At 48.4% G+C, this 17,788-nt stretch overlaps 1 non-coding gene across 1 annotated transcript; it reads left to right on the plus strand.

Annotated features, from left to right (window-relative positions):
• The first annotated feature begins 1,483 nt into the window (after positions 1-1,483).
• On the plus strand, positions 1,484-1,592 carry LOC128567076 (U6 spliceosomal RNA). Its single transcript, XR_008374748.1, has one exon. It is a non-coding gene; the product is annotated as a U6 spliceosomal RNA (small nuclear RNA).
• The last annotated feature ends 16,196 nt before the right edge of the window (positions 1,593-17,788 follow it).

A 17,788-nucleotide genomic window follows, 5' to 3' on the forward strand; every position in this document is an offset into this window, starting at 1 on the left:
AAGGCACCTTGGTTCTTGGAGAGAGGTAAACGTTTTCCCTGATGCTATTTCTCAACAGCTCAGAAGTCTCTTGCCCACGGCCAGTCCGTGTGTGTGGCTCAGTCACCCCGAGTCCAGCACTGCGTGGGGCCGCCCAGCCTGGCGGTTTCTCAGGCACCATCCTGCCTTCCACAGGCCAGGGACCTCCCCCCTCTGGTTTCAACACTGCTACCCAGCCCATCCTGTGAGTTTTTATTGTCGGTTGTATGTTTTTCAGTTCTAAAATTTTCATTTGGTTCTTTTTCATATTGTCTTTCTTTGCCGATACTTCGTGTTTCTGCCTGAGTGTTGAGTGTGTTTGCAAGTGTGACCGCGGAATCCCTAAGTACTGCCGTCTGTCCCGTCAGGATCTTGTCTATATTCAAGTCAAAGTCTGTCCAGGTTCTTGGTCTGATGAATGATTTTTAATTGCATCCTGGACACATCAAGTACCATTTCATAGGTCTCCATTCAGGTCACACTGCCAGGGGAGGTAGGTGGGAGTCCGGGTGCCTCACCAGGTTCGCTGCTGTCGTGGGCGATAGGAGGGCTCTCTCGGTGCCTTGCAGGGTGGGATTCAGGCTCCTGCAGTCTCTGCTGACCCCACCCCATGGGCAGCAGGGTGGCGGGGGAGTGGAGGTCCAGGACCCCACCTGACCTTTGCTCACTGGGGTGGGACAGGCCACTGTTTTTTTCTGTGGTGTTTTAAAGTCCCTTAATTTTGCTGGAGTTAATTTGGCTGGAGTCGGTAACTGCTGTCTAAAGTTTTCTTTCTTGCTAAGCTGCACCCATCCTGGGCCTTTGGCCAGAGAGAACTGGGTTGTCTTGGAGCTTTTGTTTTTTCTGTTGGTGCCTCTGGGACGCTGGACTCTCCAGATATCTGTCAGGATCTAGGAGGCAGAGAGAAACTCGTGTCTCCTCAGGTTGGTGTCTCTGGTCCGTGTGCCGCCTTCTCTCTGCCTCTCACGGCCTTTGCATGCTTGACGTTCAATGCAGACAGTGGAGCTGCTCTTGGAGGAGGAAAGAGAAATCCATGTACTTCATCTTGTCTGGAATGGAAGTCCCTTAATCAGGTTTCATGGCTGACACACAGGAAATCACTCACTTGTTACAGGTGCGCCCAGCTCACCTGCACCTGCACCTGCTACCGGCTCCTGAGAAGGAGCTGCTTGCTCTACCATCTTCCCGAGAGTCAGGCCCACATGTCCTGAAGAAGAAAGGTCAGATTTTCATCAAGAGGTTGAAACAGGTGCATAGAGGGGCCAGGGTCACAACAGGTGCGACTCTGCTGAGCCCTGTCCAGATGCCCCAGCTTCCTCACTGGAGTGAGGGCCGAGTCCCGGCCAGCAGGTCAGGAGAGTGGGGGAGAAATTCTCTAGGGGTTCGGTCTCTAGACAGCTTTGCTTTGTTAACAATAGACGTCACAGTAATAGATTATTCAAATAAATTTTAAAAAATTTATTTAGTGCTTGCTTTGGTAGCACATATACTAAAAAATTGGAAAGATGTGGGGAAGATTAGCGTGGCCCCTGACCAAGGATGACACACAAATTTGTGGAATGTTCCATTTTTTTTTTTAGTAAAATATTGCAAGAATGGAAAAATAAATGATATACTCCATACTGATATGAAACCAATATATAAACAATTACTCATATGGAACAATAAAATACAAATATAGTCTAGTATGGGGGTGGAGGGAGGTGGTAGGAAGGGGGAGATGATCGGCAGAGGGAGGGAGGGAGGGCGTGAGGTGGGACTCAGGGTGTATGACATGCCGCCTGGGTGGGGGGCCCTTTTACAACTGGAACTTTACCCTGGGAGTGAGAATAATGTAACCTAAAAGTTTGTACCCTCATATTAATTTGAAATAAAAATTAAAAAAATGATTCTGTAACACAGAATTGTGTAATTTAAGTAGTCAATGTTTGTTTTACTATATGGATTTAGGGATCTATTAAAAAACAAACATAAAAATTTGTTTAAATAATCCAGCAGGTATAAACATAAAAATTTTTGTTAAAAGTGGTATTTTCCGGGTGGTGCCTGTGGCTCAGTGAGTAGGGTGCCGGCCCCATATACCGGGGGTAGCGGGTTCAAACCTAGCCCATGCCAAATTGCAACAAAAAAATAGCTGGGTGTTGTGGCGGGTGCCTGTAATCCCAGCTACTAGGGAGGCTGAGGCAAGAGAATTGCCTAAGCCCAAGGATTTGGAGGTTGCTGTGAGCTGTGACACCTAAGCCCAAGGATTTGGAGAGTGCTGTGAGCTGTGACACCACAGCACTCTACCGAGGGTTAATAAGTGAAACTCTGTCTCAAAAAAAAAAAAGTGGTATTTTCCAAACCAAAACAAACTCCACAAAACCTTGAGCAGTCTTGGTTCATATCTTTGCTAACCTCTGGCTTTCAGATGTCAGGAGATTCACTTGTATCTTTCTGGTCAAAGTATAATGAAGATCATTCTGCTTGACTCAGACACGTAGTTGGAAAGGGGGAGTTTTCTAAAGGATATTCTTTTTTAATGCTGTGCCACAATCTGTCAAGTAGTTTCTTTAAGGTTGATTACAAGATGGAATCATGGTCACGCCCTGATTAACAACAAAGCTGCGTTCTGAGGGTGCCTCACCCCAGATGCTTCAGCCTCCTGCATACCAGGCCACCTGGGGTGGACATTGGCCCATCGCTCCTGGGCTGGGAACTTGTACTGCATGTTGCTATAACGGGTGTTGTGTGCAGTCGTAACACAATAGCAAGTATTTGTGCACCTCAACATAGAAAAGGTGCAGTAAAAATGAGGCGTAAAAGACAAAATGTGCAGGTGGTGCCTGTGGCTCAGTGGGTAAGGCACTGGCCCCATATACCAAGGGTGACAGGTTTGAGCCTGGCCTTGGCCAAACTGCAACAAAAAATAGCCGGGCATTGTGGCGGGCACCTGTGGTCCCAGCTATTCAGGAGGCTGAGACAAGAGAATCGCCTAAGCCCAGGAGTTGGAGGTTGCTGTGAGCAGTGACGCCCTGGCACTCTACCAAGGGCAATAAAGTGAGACTCTGTCTCTTAAAAAAAAAAAAAGATAAAAATGTGAACCCGTCTAGGGCGCTTACCCTGAATGGAGCTGCAGGACTAGAAGTTGGCCTGAGTGAGTCAGTGAGTGTGATGGCTCAGTCACTGCTGGGCACTGCTGCAGACTGACTTATCAGCACTGTACATTTAGGCTACCCTAAATATGTAAAACTGTGTTTTCCTTTCTTCAATAATAAATTAACCTTAGTTTTCTGTGACTTTTTAACCTTATGAACTATAAAACTTTTTAAGCTTTTTGACTCTTAAAATACTTAGCTTAAAACATACATTGTATAGCTGTACAAAAATTTTTCTTCATTTAGATCCTTATTTTATAAGCTTTATTCTATTTTAAAAATCTCTTTTATTTTTTACTTTGTAGACTTTTTGTTAAACATTTAGGTGCAAACACAAGCATTAGCCTTGGGCCCCACAGGGTCAGGGCCATCAATGACCCTGTCCCCACCTCCATATCTGGCCCCCCGAGGGCCTTCAGGGGTAACACACAGAGCTGCCCAATCTCAGCGCCTTCTCTGGGCACCCCCAGCAGCACCTGCCTGAGGCTGCTCTGCACTTGGCTTTTTCTTTTTATGAGTAGAAGGCGCACACTCTGAACTAACGATTGAAAGTCTGGTATAATAAAGGTACTAATGAGTAGCTTCGGCATCTGTGGTCGCCATCCACTGTTACGTACCGTACTCAGCTGTATGTGCTGGGCTTAAACACTGGTGGTGCAGAATGTGTGTTTCCACCAGTGTCACCACGAACACACAAGTAACACATTGGGCTAAGTCCCTGCAACAGCTACGGACGTCACTAGACAATAGGAATTTTCCAGATCCGTTGTAATCTTTTGGGATCCTCGTCATATGTGCAGTTAGTAGAGGACAGGAGGGTCATTCTGTGGCACGCAGCTGTGTATCATGACCTTCTCGTACTCCAGGAGATTAAGACCCATCTCTCTACCTTGGATGTCAAGCGACCCTTTTGCCTCGGCGCAGAGTTGTGAAGATCTTGTAAACGTTGGCATGTTTTATTATTCACTATCAAAGATAACATTTGCCGATATCACCACTGACACCATCAGGAAAGTCTTCAGGTTTTCTGTTATGCTCAGAGTGGTGTATTCACAGTTTTGAATTTTTTCTTGAAAGTTCAGATTTTATCATTGGGAACAGATCCTGCAGGGGACTTCCTTGCAGTGACACGGCTCACATCGTTCCTTTTGAGAAAATGCCTGCCAGAGAGCCACATCTGAAAAACAGTCATTCTCTCTTAATAAAGTGGCTAGTTTAGCTCAAAACTCAAACAACCACACAGCTCTTTTCCCTGAGACAACCATCCTGCCTTGGGAAGCTGCAGAGACCAGCTAAGTAATTACTGGAGTCCAGTGCAGGATGAAAACTTGGGCCCCTTGCTACAAAACGATTAGGAATTTCATGATGATTCCAGCATGGGCCCTTTCAAGCACGGGGGCTCTGAGGCTGTGCGAGCACACCCAGGAAGCCGCTCTGCCTATCTCACCATCAAGACGTAACAAAATTAATAGCTCCTACTACTTTAGCAAGGGCATCCTGAAGGCAACTGGCATCTTTCTTGTCTGTTCTGTGACTGTGACGACTCACACAGGGATGGCGAGCACAGCTGGGTGCCCTGCCTTGGCTCCCGCTCGGACACCTGCGGTTTTACTCCCCGGGATTCTGCAGCTCCTGTGTGCTTCCCATAGTGAGCAGGGTGGCAGCACCACACCACTGTGGGGGGACCGTGTCCCCCTCGCTGATGCCCTGAGGGTGTCGGGGACCCCAAGGGTTCTGAGGGCCACACTGGGAGCGCTAGCAGTGCAGGTTTGCCGTATCCTATCCAAAAACAGAGGGCTGAGAAAGACAGCTGTGGGTCAAAGGGAAGGGCAGAGGCAGGAAGCCCCCAACCCTGCTAGATGCAGGGAAGGAATCTGGGGGACAGGAGAAAAGCAAGGACATAGAGTCTGAGCGAGGATGGAGGTGTAAGGAGAAAATGCAGGGTCTGAGGTGTGGAGGGGACGAGGAAGCCCGGCGAGGCTGGAGGGCTCGGGGAGCTGGTCCATTAAACACCCACTGAGCACCTGCCACGCTCACCCAAACAGGCTCAGCATCCCTCATCCTGGGCAATCAGGGTGGCTTTCATGCCAGATCCCAAATGTGTGTGATGGCTGTGCCTCCGCAGCCTCCGCAGCCCTGTTCTCTGGACCCAGCATCCAGCAGCCCATTCTATGTGCTGGACAAGGGAGAATCCCCCTGGCTACAGAGCCCAGGCCTCCCCCAAGCAGTGTGAGAACAGGGACCATGGGAAATGAGGCAGTGACCTGCAGTTTGCCCTTTCCTATTTCACCACAGGGATCATTGGTGTTTTTACATATTGAATTCCAGAAATAAGCTATGCCCTCTGAGACATACCAGGAGGTGTATCTTAGCCATGGCTCTGTGGCTTTGGCAACATTCTGACCCAGCTGCCTCCCCCTCTTGTTAGAAATATACCTGGGGTGTGTGGGGCAGGTCGGTGCCCACCTGCCACAGGGGTGCCACACCCGTGTCTCCCTCCCTGGCTGCAGGGAGAGGGAGAGAGGCTGAGAGAAGGCTAAGAAGGGAATTGAAGCAAACAGAGTGAAACATTTTATTTTACTTTTTAATAATGGGCCAAAGGGTGACGTGGGCAACGATTATCCCTATTACAGCCCTTGCCCAGAGCACATTTCCCCGCGTCTGGAGTCATCTGCCTTGCAGCCTGCCTGGTAATCGAGTCTGAAGTCAGACGCATCCCCATTCTAGCCACATTTAAATTTCCCTGTTGCTCTGTTTTTATCTCCAAAGCAATTGAAACCACTCCAAGGATGTATTTCTAAACTTAGACCATTTCATCCTTAAATGGCAAGAAAGAGAGAGTGCGGCGTGTCTGTGAATCTGCTGAAGGGGCGGGGGGTGAGGGGTGTCTTCACGGAATCACTTGGGGAGAGCAGGGGCAGGGACTGTGGATGCCTGGGGAGGTGGAGGGCCTGCTGCAGCCTCCAGGAGAGCTGGTCAGGAGCCGCAACTGTCTCAGAGTCCCCCAGGAGCAGGTCATGATCTCTGGGTCCTCTGTCCAGCACTGAGAAGGAAAACTCCCAGCCTCAAGGAACAATGGTGGGAGCCCTGCGCTCCTTGCAAAATTAGAGGCTACACATTTAAGGTCCTTGCAGCAGACTTAAAAAAAAAATCTTTTATTTATGCTTGAGCAGGGAGAAGATTCATTGAAAAGAAAAGAAGATTAAAAAAAAATCCCCATCCAGTGCTTTTGACCAGCCAGCCTTTCATGACAAAGGCCCCCAAACATCAGGACCTAATTATCGGGCTGCAGAGACGGCTGGGTGTGGGGGGCTGCCAACTCTGCAGAGCAGGCTCCTTAATTACTGGTAAATTTCCCTGCTCTTTGGCAGCCTCATGGCCAGCACCTGTGTGCTCAGACCTGGGGCCCAGGACATCCCCACAGATGTCACGACTCTTTTGTTGATTTCCTATTAGTGGCACTTAATAGGCAGGGGCTGGGGACAGCTCTGCGCAGGCCCCGGGGATGTACCACAAACATTGTTCCCTCCTGGGCGAAGGGTCAAATGGCTTCTCTTGCCTCTGAAGCTCAGCCAGATAATTGCTGGTGATTAGCAATTTTAATTACCAGGTGGAGGGGTCTGGACCCGCCAACCCCCCAGTAATTGGGTGGGTTGTTAACACTCACGCAGTTGTGACCAGGGAGTATATTTTATCAATATGCTCCGGGTCTTTTAAAGTTAATTGAATTAAAGAAGCTAAAGCCACCAGAGATGGCCTGGGACCTGATGCACCAGATAGAACTGGTTTCAGTAAAACCCAGCTTATAAGTGAATTTTGAATGAGCTCCATCATGCTGTGGCTAATCCCCTGTAGACGCGTGTCTCTGTGGCTGGAGGGGCAGTGATGCTGATGTCAGGATGCTCTAGCTCTTGGGTTTTGCTGGTCGACTTTATAGAGTCTGATAGGATTGCAGTTAGCAGAAAACCAATGTCTTTCGGGTCTGACCTCGGAAGGGGCTGAGCCACAGGCGCTGCTTCTGTTGCCCAGAGCTCCTGGCAATACAGGCCTATGTTTGAAATTGGTAAATGTCCCCAAGTTCCTCTCCCAGGGGCCTGAAGCCTGTGAACAAACCTTCAGTGTCTGGATAGAACAAGAGGAAAGTCACTGTGGACCTTTTCCTGGGGTCGGAGGGCCCTGAGGTGGCACCGAGATGCAGGCCTCTCCGCAGGTGACACATGGAGGCCACACGCAGGTAGAGGCTGACTCAGAGGCAGGGAAACGTGCACCCTCACTATTATGTCACAGTGGCTGAGCTAAGGGGACAGCTTAGCAAAGGCCTCAGCAGCTGGAGACCACGCAGGGAAGAGCATTGCCTTCACATCCGACCTGAAGAGGGAGGACAAAGGAGACGGAGGATGGAGGAAGCTAGAACACACCAGCAGTGAGCCAAGATTAAGGGTCACTGTGAGGACAAAGCCTCCATCTCGGCTGTTAGCAGGGTGTCTGGAGCAAAGCGTGAGCGGCTGCCTCCTTCTCCTGCTCCTCCGCGTCCCCAGGCAGACATGTGCTGTCAATCTGAGGAGCACAGCCTGGCAGTGGGAGGGCCTGGGGTTCCCAGAGCGAGCCCCAGCATCTGTGGGGAGCAAGCCCAGACCACAGCCCGATGGGGAGTTTGCTTCTCACCAACAGTAGGATGAAGGCACCTTCAACAAAGCAATGTTATTTGGAAACCTGCTGTACCTGGTGAGCTTTGAGGTGCTAAACACACATCAGCTGGTCAATCCTTGAAGCCACTGGGAAGGCCAGGGCATGAGAGCACAGTGGTGAGGACGCCCAGCCAGGTGGTGAGAACACCCAGCCAGGAGGTGAGGACGCCCAGCCAGGAGGTAAGGACCTCCAGCCAGGAGGTGAGGATGCCCAGCCGGGTGGTGAGGACCTCTAGCCAGGTCATCAAGGAGGTCTGTCTCCTTGGAGCCCAGAAGTGCTGTCATGCTGATGGGGGAGGTAGAGTGCAGGCCCTGCACAGGTGGTCCCTGGGGCAGCTGCCTCATGTGATAACCCTGGCTCCTGGCCCACAGACACGGGCATGTATGGGGAAGTGGGAGTGAGTACCTGAGAGGGTGGGGTGTATCTCACTCCACTATCCCGGGGCCAAGGTGGAGGCACCAGAATGGTGTGTTCCTCCTGGGGGGGGGGGGCTGTCCTGCTGGGGCTCTGAGACGTCCTCTCCTGCCTGTGCCATCTGGTGGCTCTGCCATCTGCCTTGCTTAGGCCCAGGTGCACGGCCCTGTCCTTGATCACTGGTGGGTGCTGAGAACATCCTGAGGCTTGGGCTGGGTCAGCGGCCAGGTGGACACTGTTTATCCATGCCTGTCCCTGTGGACATCGCTGAGACTGGCTCTTATCAGGGGATGCTGTGGTGGCTGACACATTAGAAAAGAGTGACACCCTCAACATATAGGACTTGCACGGTCTTCGCCTCCTGAGTTCCACTGAGGACAGGACATGTGGCTGTGGCCTTCTTCTGAGCAGTGGAGGGCTGCACTGGGCTGAGGGTGCAGCGGGCAGCCCCCGTCTGTGCACGTGTGCCCGAGTTTGGTCTGGTCAGCCACGAGCACCGGAGGCTGGGTTGTTAGCACTCAGTCAGATGCGCTGCTGTGTTTGGGGTCTGCTCTTGCCTTGTGGTGGGAGACTCTGAGCAGGTTAAGTTCTAGAGATGGCATTCTCTGCAAGATGGCATTCAAAATAGACATGAAATTTACATCCACATGATTTGTATATTCGGAACATTTAGAAGTGTTTAAATACTGTAAAGTACTGCTTTCCTTGTGTGTGATTGAGGCTTCTTCTATTTCTTCATAGAATTGTTTCTGGAAAAGAGATGATCAAAATGCTGAGACCGTAGCTGAGAGAGCCCTGAGGAGGCGGAAGGAGGGGACGGGGCCTGGGATGGGGAGCAGAGGGCGGGAGGCGGGGAGGGAGCAGGGTTAGAGTAAGGACGGTCACCTTCTAGGACGTGGGACACCTGTGCCTGGTCACCTGCCTGTGCTCCAGATAAAGCGTTGTCACCATTGAGTACTTTGCTTCTGCCTCTGAAGGAGTCCTGGTGGTCCCACGGCAGGAGGCAGTGCTGAGGACAGCTGTCGCCTTCTTGTCTGAAGCGAGGCAGGTGGGGTTTAGGGAGGGGCTGGGCCTGAACTCTGATTTTCGTCACTTTTGTGTGTTGAAGTAGACCCCTACTCTGTTGTTTGAACACAAACCTGGGCTACTTTATTGATATTAGTTACCAGCTGTGCTTCTCAGCGCCCGCCAACTTCCTTGCTGTGCTCTAAAAATGCAGGTATTGTGCACCTGAGTTATAATCTTGCTGTGATAATACGCCTGTATTGATTCAACAAAATGAGTTGTCTATTTTGTTTTCACTTCGACATCTCTAACAAGGAAAGACTGACAATCAGGAACATAAATATTTTGGACTTTGCAACTTGTGGCATGAAGATGATAAGGAAAAAGTAATAATTACAAAATAGAATTTTACTGGGAAATGCAGTTCTTTCTGAACCTGAGGATGAACTTCTCCAGAAAGCACTTATTCTAAAGCAGTACTAAAATGCTGCAGTTGCCTACCTTAAAAGTGCAACAATCCAAAGGTTAACGTGTAGAAAGTGCTGCCTGGGGTCGCAATCGTTTCTATACTTTACAAAAAACAAATCAAAGGTTTTATTTCTACCCTTCCCTATTCCAGGTACTGTCTTTGGGCTCCAAGGGGTTCGTCTGACTTACCGAGTCCTATTATATGTAGTATCATCAAAGGATCATGAAAGATTCTGATCCCTCATCTTTTATACAAGTTCGATGTCTTCTAATATGTCCGGGTTAATTGAAAAAGATTGGTTTGAGTTGGATTTCAGTGCTTAATTATAATTATAATGTAATTATAACATTTGACATAATAACCTAATAGTTCAGGTTTAATTTTAATTTCAAAGACTAATAGATGTCTCTGTAAACAAACAAAAAATAGTTTTCTTCAAAGTGAACATGGCTAAGTTTCCCCAACTGTTCTGGTCTCTTCCTGTGGTGAGGCCATGGGTGGTCTGAAATGTGCTTTAGTTTCATGGAGTTTTCTTTAGCCCCTGACTAACTGGGTGGGGCTCGAATGGGAGGATGTGAACCCGAGAGGGGTAGTTTTGTCTCTGCCAGGTGCAGAGATGTGGGGAGAGATGTTTGTGGCTGTCGGAACAAAGTGCTGCCCCCCACTGGCCAAGCACAACCCAGATTTATAGACTCCAGTCCTGGAGGTGGGGTGTACGGGATGGCCCCCTGTGCCTGGGGGAGAACCCTGCCCTTCATTCGTCTTTTGTTCCTGGTTTGCCCGTCACGCGTCTGGTGGCAGATGCACCCTCCAGTCTCTGCCTCTGTGTGTGAGTCTGTGTCCAATTTTCCCCTTTTTATAAAGACACCAGTGGTGTTGACTGAGGGCCCCCCTACTCAACTAGTTGCTTCTGCAAAGACCCGATTTCCAGAGAAGGACCTATTCACAGGCACAGCGTGTTAAGACACATGTCCCTTTTTGGAGGATACAACTCAGTCCATGACAGCAGGGTAGACAAGTAGCTCAGATCTCAGGAAAGGTGGTCTGTCTACATCCCTGGGCCTCAGTGTCCTCTGCAGCGTGAGGAGAGGGACCAGATGGGCATTCCCAGGGGTTTCCCCAGAACAGGAGGTCTGGGCAGTCAGTGGAGCGCCTTTCTGTATAAAGCCTTGGGCTCAAGTGAGTTTGAGAAGTCTGTGATAGACAAGGCCACAGGCTGGCCACCCTCTGGACCTTGTTGGGCATCTGCAGGCCAGTGCGCAGGGCCGTCTCCACACACAGGACGTGGGACCACTGTGCAAGTTTACCAGGGACAAGGAACTGCTATGTGGTTCTTCTGGAAAAATAAGCCTGCCTCATAACTTAAGTTCAAAATAACTTCGTTTCTAATTTATATTTGTTTTTGTAAATCTATCAACACTAGTCAGATAATGATCTAACTGGCCGTTCTTTCTCTAGCCTTTGAGGGAAAAGGGAGTCTATTCTGATAGTTACATCTAATAATAAGAAAGAGTAATCACTTTGGTTTAAACTTGCCTTGTAAGGCGGGTCCTGTGATCTTCAGGTGGTGGAGAGGGGTCTAAGCCCCACAGTGGCCAAACCAGGCACACAAGTGAGATGACCACATGGACCAGGAGTCGAGAAGTTGCCCTGAAGGAGAAAAGAAATAGGCTACAGGGCGGCGCCTGTGGCTCAAAGGAGTAGAGCGCTGGCCCCATATGCCTGAGGTGGCGGGTTCAAACCCAGCCCCTGTCAAAAACTGCAAAAAAAAAGAGATAAAAGAAATAGGCTACAAGCCTCTTCCTGCCCCAAGCCTGAGTCAAACAGGAGGGATCTAAGGGGAGCGACCTCTGAGCTGTCGCCTCGCAGATGGGCCCTGTAAACGATAAGATCGCCCCAGGAGTTCATGGCCTAAAAGCCCGTGTCCCCTGGTAGTGTCACTGTACAAACTGAACAGCTCAGAGAAGCCCCTTCAGGCAAAACAGAGCATCACAGGGGGATCCTACAGGATAAATGAGTGACTGAAAAGAAAGAGTTATCCCAGTGGGGCCTTCCTAGAGATCAGATATTTTGTGTGTATGTGTGTGTGTGAGAAAGATAAAGGTTTATAACTTGCTTTACATTCGTTCTTGCTGACTTGTGTGGTCTGGGGCACTAAGTGAGCTTTGGAGCGTGGTTTAAAGGCTTCCTAACCACCCTCTGATGGCTCTCGGTCTAGGCTTCTACCATGTCAGTGGTGGACGCAACTGCTGTCCTTCCCTGAGCACAGGGGGCGGCCCCCAGGACTGCTCCTCTGTGGGCAGCATTCGGGTGTGGCCCCCCAGCCTTGACCGCGTGGTGATGGCAGGTTCTTTCGAGGTCCTGCCCTTGAACCACGTGTGGAGTCCAGATGCCCCTGGCTTGGACACTGCCTGCCCGGTGAGGGGAGCAGAGGCTGGCGTTGCTGCCACCGGAGTCAGCAGTCTCTTGGTATCTGTCTACAGAACTTGAGGCAGAAATTTCAGAAAGCGGCTGGTGTCACTGACAAAGGAACTTAAATCCTGGCTTCCCAGGTGAGCACACAGTTCCGACTCATGAAGCAGCTGGCTTTCTTTTTTGGTGAGAGTGTCCCCAGCTCAGCCTCCCCAGGAGGAACCTCTGAGAGTGGCTGTAGGTAAGCTCTGCCTGTGAGTAAGGTTTGCAGAATCACAGTCCAATGTAAGTCAGTCCAGGGTTGTATCAAAGCAATGAAATCTTTCCGTGCTTAAGCAATTGTCAGCACATTACTTATCCTACTTTTTTAATATCCTTGAGAGTTGGGTTGGTGGTGGCATTCTTGACTGAACTACTGATAAAGGGGCAAAATCCTTCCCAATCGTTCATTCCTCAGACATTAACATGAAATCCAAGGTCCAGGCTGTGAGGACTTCCTTCCCTCCTTAAGGGTCTGCTCCTGCTTTGCAGACAGCTGTTTCCAGGGCTGTGCTGACACAGAAATGTGTCTGCTCAGAGTCCAGAGTCCTCCTGCAGAGTCTCTGGTGCTCTCCGACTCCATGGCCATCCCTCTGGTGTCTCTGCCCTGCTCTCTGCTTTGAGGACACCAGTCACACCAGGTTGGGACTACCCTGTGACCCCATTTTAACTCTTTAAAGGCCTCTCAGTCACATGCAGAGGTCCTGGGTGTTAGGGGTCCAACATGTGGAATTTGGGGGAGATACAGTTCGACCTAAAACAAAGACGAATGGAAACCTAGTTTCTACTTTCTTCCAGGTGCTATTTGCCTAACTCCCAGCACTGTTCTCTCAGAAACAAGCATTTGGGGTGGAATTACAGATGTGTAAAATTCCACTAATAGTGGTCTCGTGGGTTTTGTTTTGCAGATCAGGAGAAATGAGAGAGAGGCAGGCCATTAGTTAGAATTTCAGAGCTGAGGTGTATAGTGGGCTTTTAGTTCTATTTTCTGGTGCATGTCCTTTTTGGCTATAGACCCAAATTTTTCTCTGGGAAACCACTGCTCTTCCAGGGCCAGCCATTGGGCCCAGTGAGCTTGCCCTGACGGCAAGCAGAGAGTGGAGGGTGGTCAGAGCCCTCCCGCCCTGGACGTGGCTGCAGGCCAGCAGGAGCCCCTGGGCTCTGCCAGAGCCAGCAGGCGAGAGGCCTCTTATAAACGTAACTTCAGACTCACCAAAAATTTGGGAGAATACTGGTAATTCCCGAACCCTCTGCCTAGATCACTCAGGCTCCTCAAATGTGAACATTCTGCGACATTTGGTCTTCCCTCTCTGTTCCAGAGGGGTGTGTGTGGACATGCCGCACATGTTATTAAAATAAGACACGCTATATATACATATATACACTATAAATGTTATACAAAAATATATCTTATATGTACATACACACTAAACACACACACTATGCATATTATATAAATGTGCGTGTTATAAACACACTTTACATGTTATGTACAATATATAATATATGCACACGTGTGTACACTATACATGTTATATAAATATATATCACATACACGTATACACAGACACACACTGCATATTATTTAAATAATACTATATACTATATATATGCAATGCATATTTTATAAATATTATATACACACAATGCGTATTACATGTGTATAAATAATGTAATGTATATACACACGCATAATGCACATGATATAATATATGTTACATATATACACAAACATACACATACACAGGCATCATGTCTTTTATTAATACATATTATATACCTGCACATATATACAGCCTGTGTATATTATATAATATATATACTATGTCTATTATGTAAGTAATATATATTATATATACCAATGTATGCACATGCACACTATATAATATAAAGTATATCACATATACACATGTATATACACAGATGCATTAGTATATTATATAAATAATGTGCATATACATATACACATAAAATGTATGCACGCTGTTATATAAATATAATATGTACATATTATGTATATTATATAAAGTATATTATGAACACACACATAAAATATGTATTATATACACACTATGTTATCTATGCACACTGCATTAATGTATGTTATATATGTGTACATAGACATATAAAAATATACACACAGTTATGTATGTCACATAAATGTATGTTATATACACACACGAGTTTGTACATACACTATTATATAATCACACCATAAAGACACACACACGTGCACTATTTTTTTTTTTTTCTTAAGCACTGCATGGCTGAGCTATGCTGAACTGTGGGCTGTGACCTGTGGGGATATAACTGTCCTTGCACCACACGGACTGCAGCCCACACAGCAGCACCGAGGCCGAGTTGTGGACATTGCCCTCACTGCACACTTGGGTCCAGCCTCCACCAGCTCGGCAGCTCCAGGAGCCAATGCAGTTGTTGCTTTTTCTTCATTTTTTTGAGACAGGGTCTTGCTCTATTGCCCAGGCTGGAGTGCAGAGGTGTCATCACAGCTCACTGTAGCCTCAGACTCCTGGGCTCTAGCAGTGAGCCTCCTGCCTCAGCCTCCTAGGTCTCTGGAACTACTGGGGTGACTACCATATCTGGAGTACTTCCCTGAGCCAGTTTGAATCGGGTGACTTTGGCTTACAAAGTCCTATAACCCAGGTGATGGGGACTCTAGTTGGCTGTTGTCAGGGGCAGAGTGAAGGTACAAATCTGGATGAAGGTGACTAAATGGATGACTTCAACAGAAAGCCATTTCTATGAACTCCTATTAACAGTGCATCTCTCCGAGGCAGACAGGTCCTACCTGGCACTCAGCTCTTGGCTTCCAACCTGGGGCAGAAAAAGTGTTCCATAAATCACTCAACTGGTGCTTGTCTCCTGGACAAGCCATTACAGTAAGTCCATCCCATCTGTGTCCTAACATGGCAACAGTCATGAGACAGGACTCATTTGTCAGGTGGCCTCTTCCCAGCCCTGGGCTTCCCTCCCATTGCAGCAGCCTTGAGCTGCTGTCCACATCACGGCCTGGCTGACCCCTTGAGCTGTACTAGTGACCGTCCGCTCACAGATGCACATTCACTGGAAGGTACAGTCAGGCTGTGTTGCCCGTGCATGGAGAGGACTCACACAGGGCGGACACACCCGCCTTTGCTGGCAGAATTTTAAATGATTGCCTTCTCCCTCGTGTGAGGTGGCAGTCCTCCGTTCATCCAAAATGCAGACTATCTATGATGGATAGAAGAGAAGAGAGAAAGGAAGAATATGTCTCCAGCTCCGAAATGGAGAGTACTCTATCTTCTAAGGAAAATTCTGTTTTTTTTTAGAGACAGAGTTTCACTTTGTCACCCTCGGTAGAGTGCCGTGATGTCACAGCTCACAGCAACCTCCAGCTCTTAGGCTTAGGTGATTCTCTTGCCTTAGCCTCCCAAGTAGCTGGGACTATGGGCACCCACCACAATACCCGGCTATTTTTTTGTTGCAGTTTGGGCCAGGTTCAAACCCGCCACCCTCGGTATAAGGGGCTGGCGCCCTACTCACTGAGCCACAGGTACTGCCCAGGAAAGTTCATTTTTAAGATCTATCAACTCTGTGGGCTTTGTGGTGGCAATTATCCCATTCTTCCAGCAGGAGTAACTGCATCATTCTTAACCCCACAGTCAAGGGGTGGATGTGCACCCATGTGTGCATGTGTGTTCAGAGATGTCGTGGGTATTCTGAAAATGAGAGAGAGACTGGCAGTCATGGAAGAAAGGGGCTTCCGCTGGCTTGGCATCCTCAGGTGGAGACTGAGTTGGAAGTCAACCTCTGGTTTTCTTTGCCCACATCCCTGCAAGCTGAGAAGCAGGAAAAGCCCTACAGAGAATCTCACTGACTGGGCTCTGGCTTGGTGGGTGCCAGTGATGTGGTCTTGTGCTGTGACCAGCTTGGCAGATAAGGAGGCCAGGCCCTGGGGATGTCGTATGTCCCAAGCAGGGGAGCTTTCCTGCGCTCGCCTGCTGGGAACAGGAATCCTCTGCTTCCGAGCAGAGTGCTGCGTGTGCTCCGAGGGGCACTGCATGCTACTTGCCTGTCTTTGCCTTGTTTTGAGTGTGGTGCGCTTTGATTGCGATTCCTGCCTTTTGATTTGTAATAAAAGCCCACAACACAAGTAATTTCCAGGCACAGATCATATAGCTCGGTGCTTTCAATGAATTAAGATCTAAAACATAAACCAGTGGTGTTTCTTTTTTCTTTGGAGGAGCTGGGGCTATCCAGCCTAGTGGGTAGAGAGTGTAAAGCCATGTGGATACTTTGATTCAAGCATCGTGTGTGCATGTGTAAACACGAGTGGTGTGAGCGTATGTGTGAACATGAGTTGGTGGTAGGCATGTGTGAATATGTATGTTGCACACACACGAGTCAGTGTGTATGAATGCATACACACACGTGCATGAGTGTGCATGTATGTGTGAATGTGCACGTGCATGTGTGAGCGTGAACGTGTACATGAAGTGCATGTTTGTATGCAAGTATGTGTGAATGTGTGTCCACATGTGTGAGTGTGTGACTGTGCACATGAAGTTTGTGTGTGCCCTCATGTGAGTGTGAATGTGCATGCATGTGCAAGTGTGTGAATGCATACATGCACATGCATGTGTGCACATGTGTGTGAACATGTGCACATGTGTAAACATGTATGTGCGGTGCCCAACCCTGAATGACAGCAAGATGGGCAGATGTGCTGAGGACAGAGCACCAGTGCCACCCCTCCCCATCTCCCACACGACCTCAGACCCTCATGTTCACCTTGAAGCACGTCTGTGAACAGAGAGACGGTTCTGGGCCACGGATATGGAAACAGCAGAGCGCGTGTGCACAAGCCTCCTAAAGACTGGCCTGGACTTTTTAAAGGAACAATGAAATTCCTTTAGATATTTTTTGTTTCTTGAATTTTAATGAAAAGATTGATTTCTAGTCATTATTTATCTATTGTCAAATTTTAACAAACAGCTGTAGTGATAATTGCTGAATTTCTACTCTATGTTTAGAGGAAACTGTCAATTCACAAACATGGAATTGTGCTATTATCTATGTCTAAGGCATTTTTCTGTAAATATACAGATTTAGTGCTGGTTTTCAATACATATACAAAGATGCTAATTATCACTAGAACTATTTGTTAACACTCAAAAATACATAAAAAAATAAATAAAAGAAATGCCATTTTTCCATTAGAAATTCAAAAATATTTGTCTTGAGGCTGCCTCTTACATAATATTTTGGAAATTGCACTATCATTATCTTGTGTTAACTTTACCTTTTGTTTTCTAGTCCTCCTCCACTGACTTCCTCACCCGGCCCTCACTTCTTCAGGGTCTCTGCCCCCCCAGGGGCTGTCCCTGAGGCTGCCTGTGCCGTGGGCCATACGGGAAGGGAGCCGCCTGGAGAGCCGGGCCCCCAGACAGTGGGTCTTCTGCCCCAGGGACAAGATGTCTCAGGCATGGGCGTCTTTGCAGTGGCTTCCTCAGGGTAGTCCAGGAGCAAACTCAAGGCAGAGGGACAGCTGGCCTCAGCCGCAGGTGCACCAGTGACTCTGAGGGAAGCTGACTTGGGAAGCGAT

The sequence above is a fragment of the Nycticebus coucang genome, chromosome 15, assembly GCF_027406575.1.
Source record: "Nycticebus coucang isolate mNycCou1 chromosome 15, mNycCou1.pri, whole genome shotgun sequence".
Lineage (NCBI taxonomy): Eukaryota > Metazoa > Chordata > Mammalia > Primates > Lorisidae > Nycticebus > Nycticebus coucang.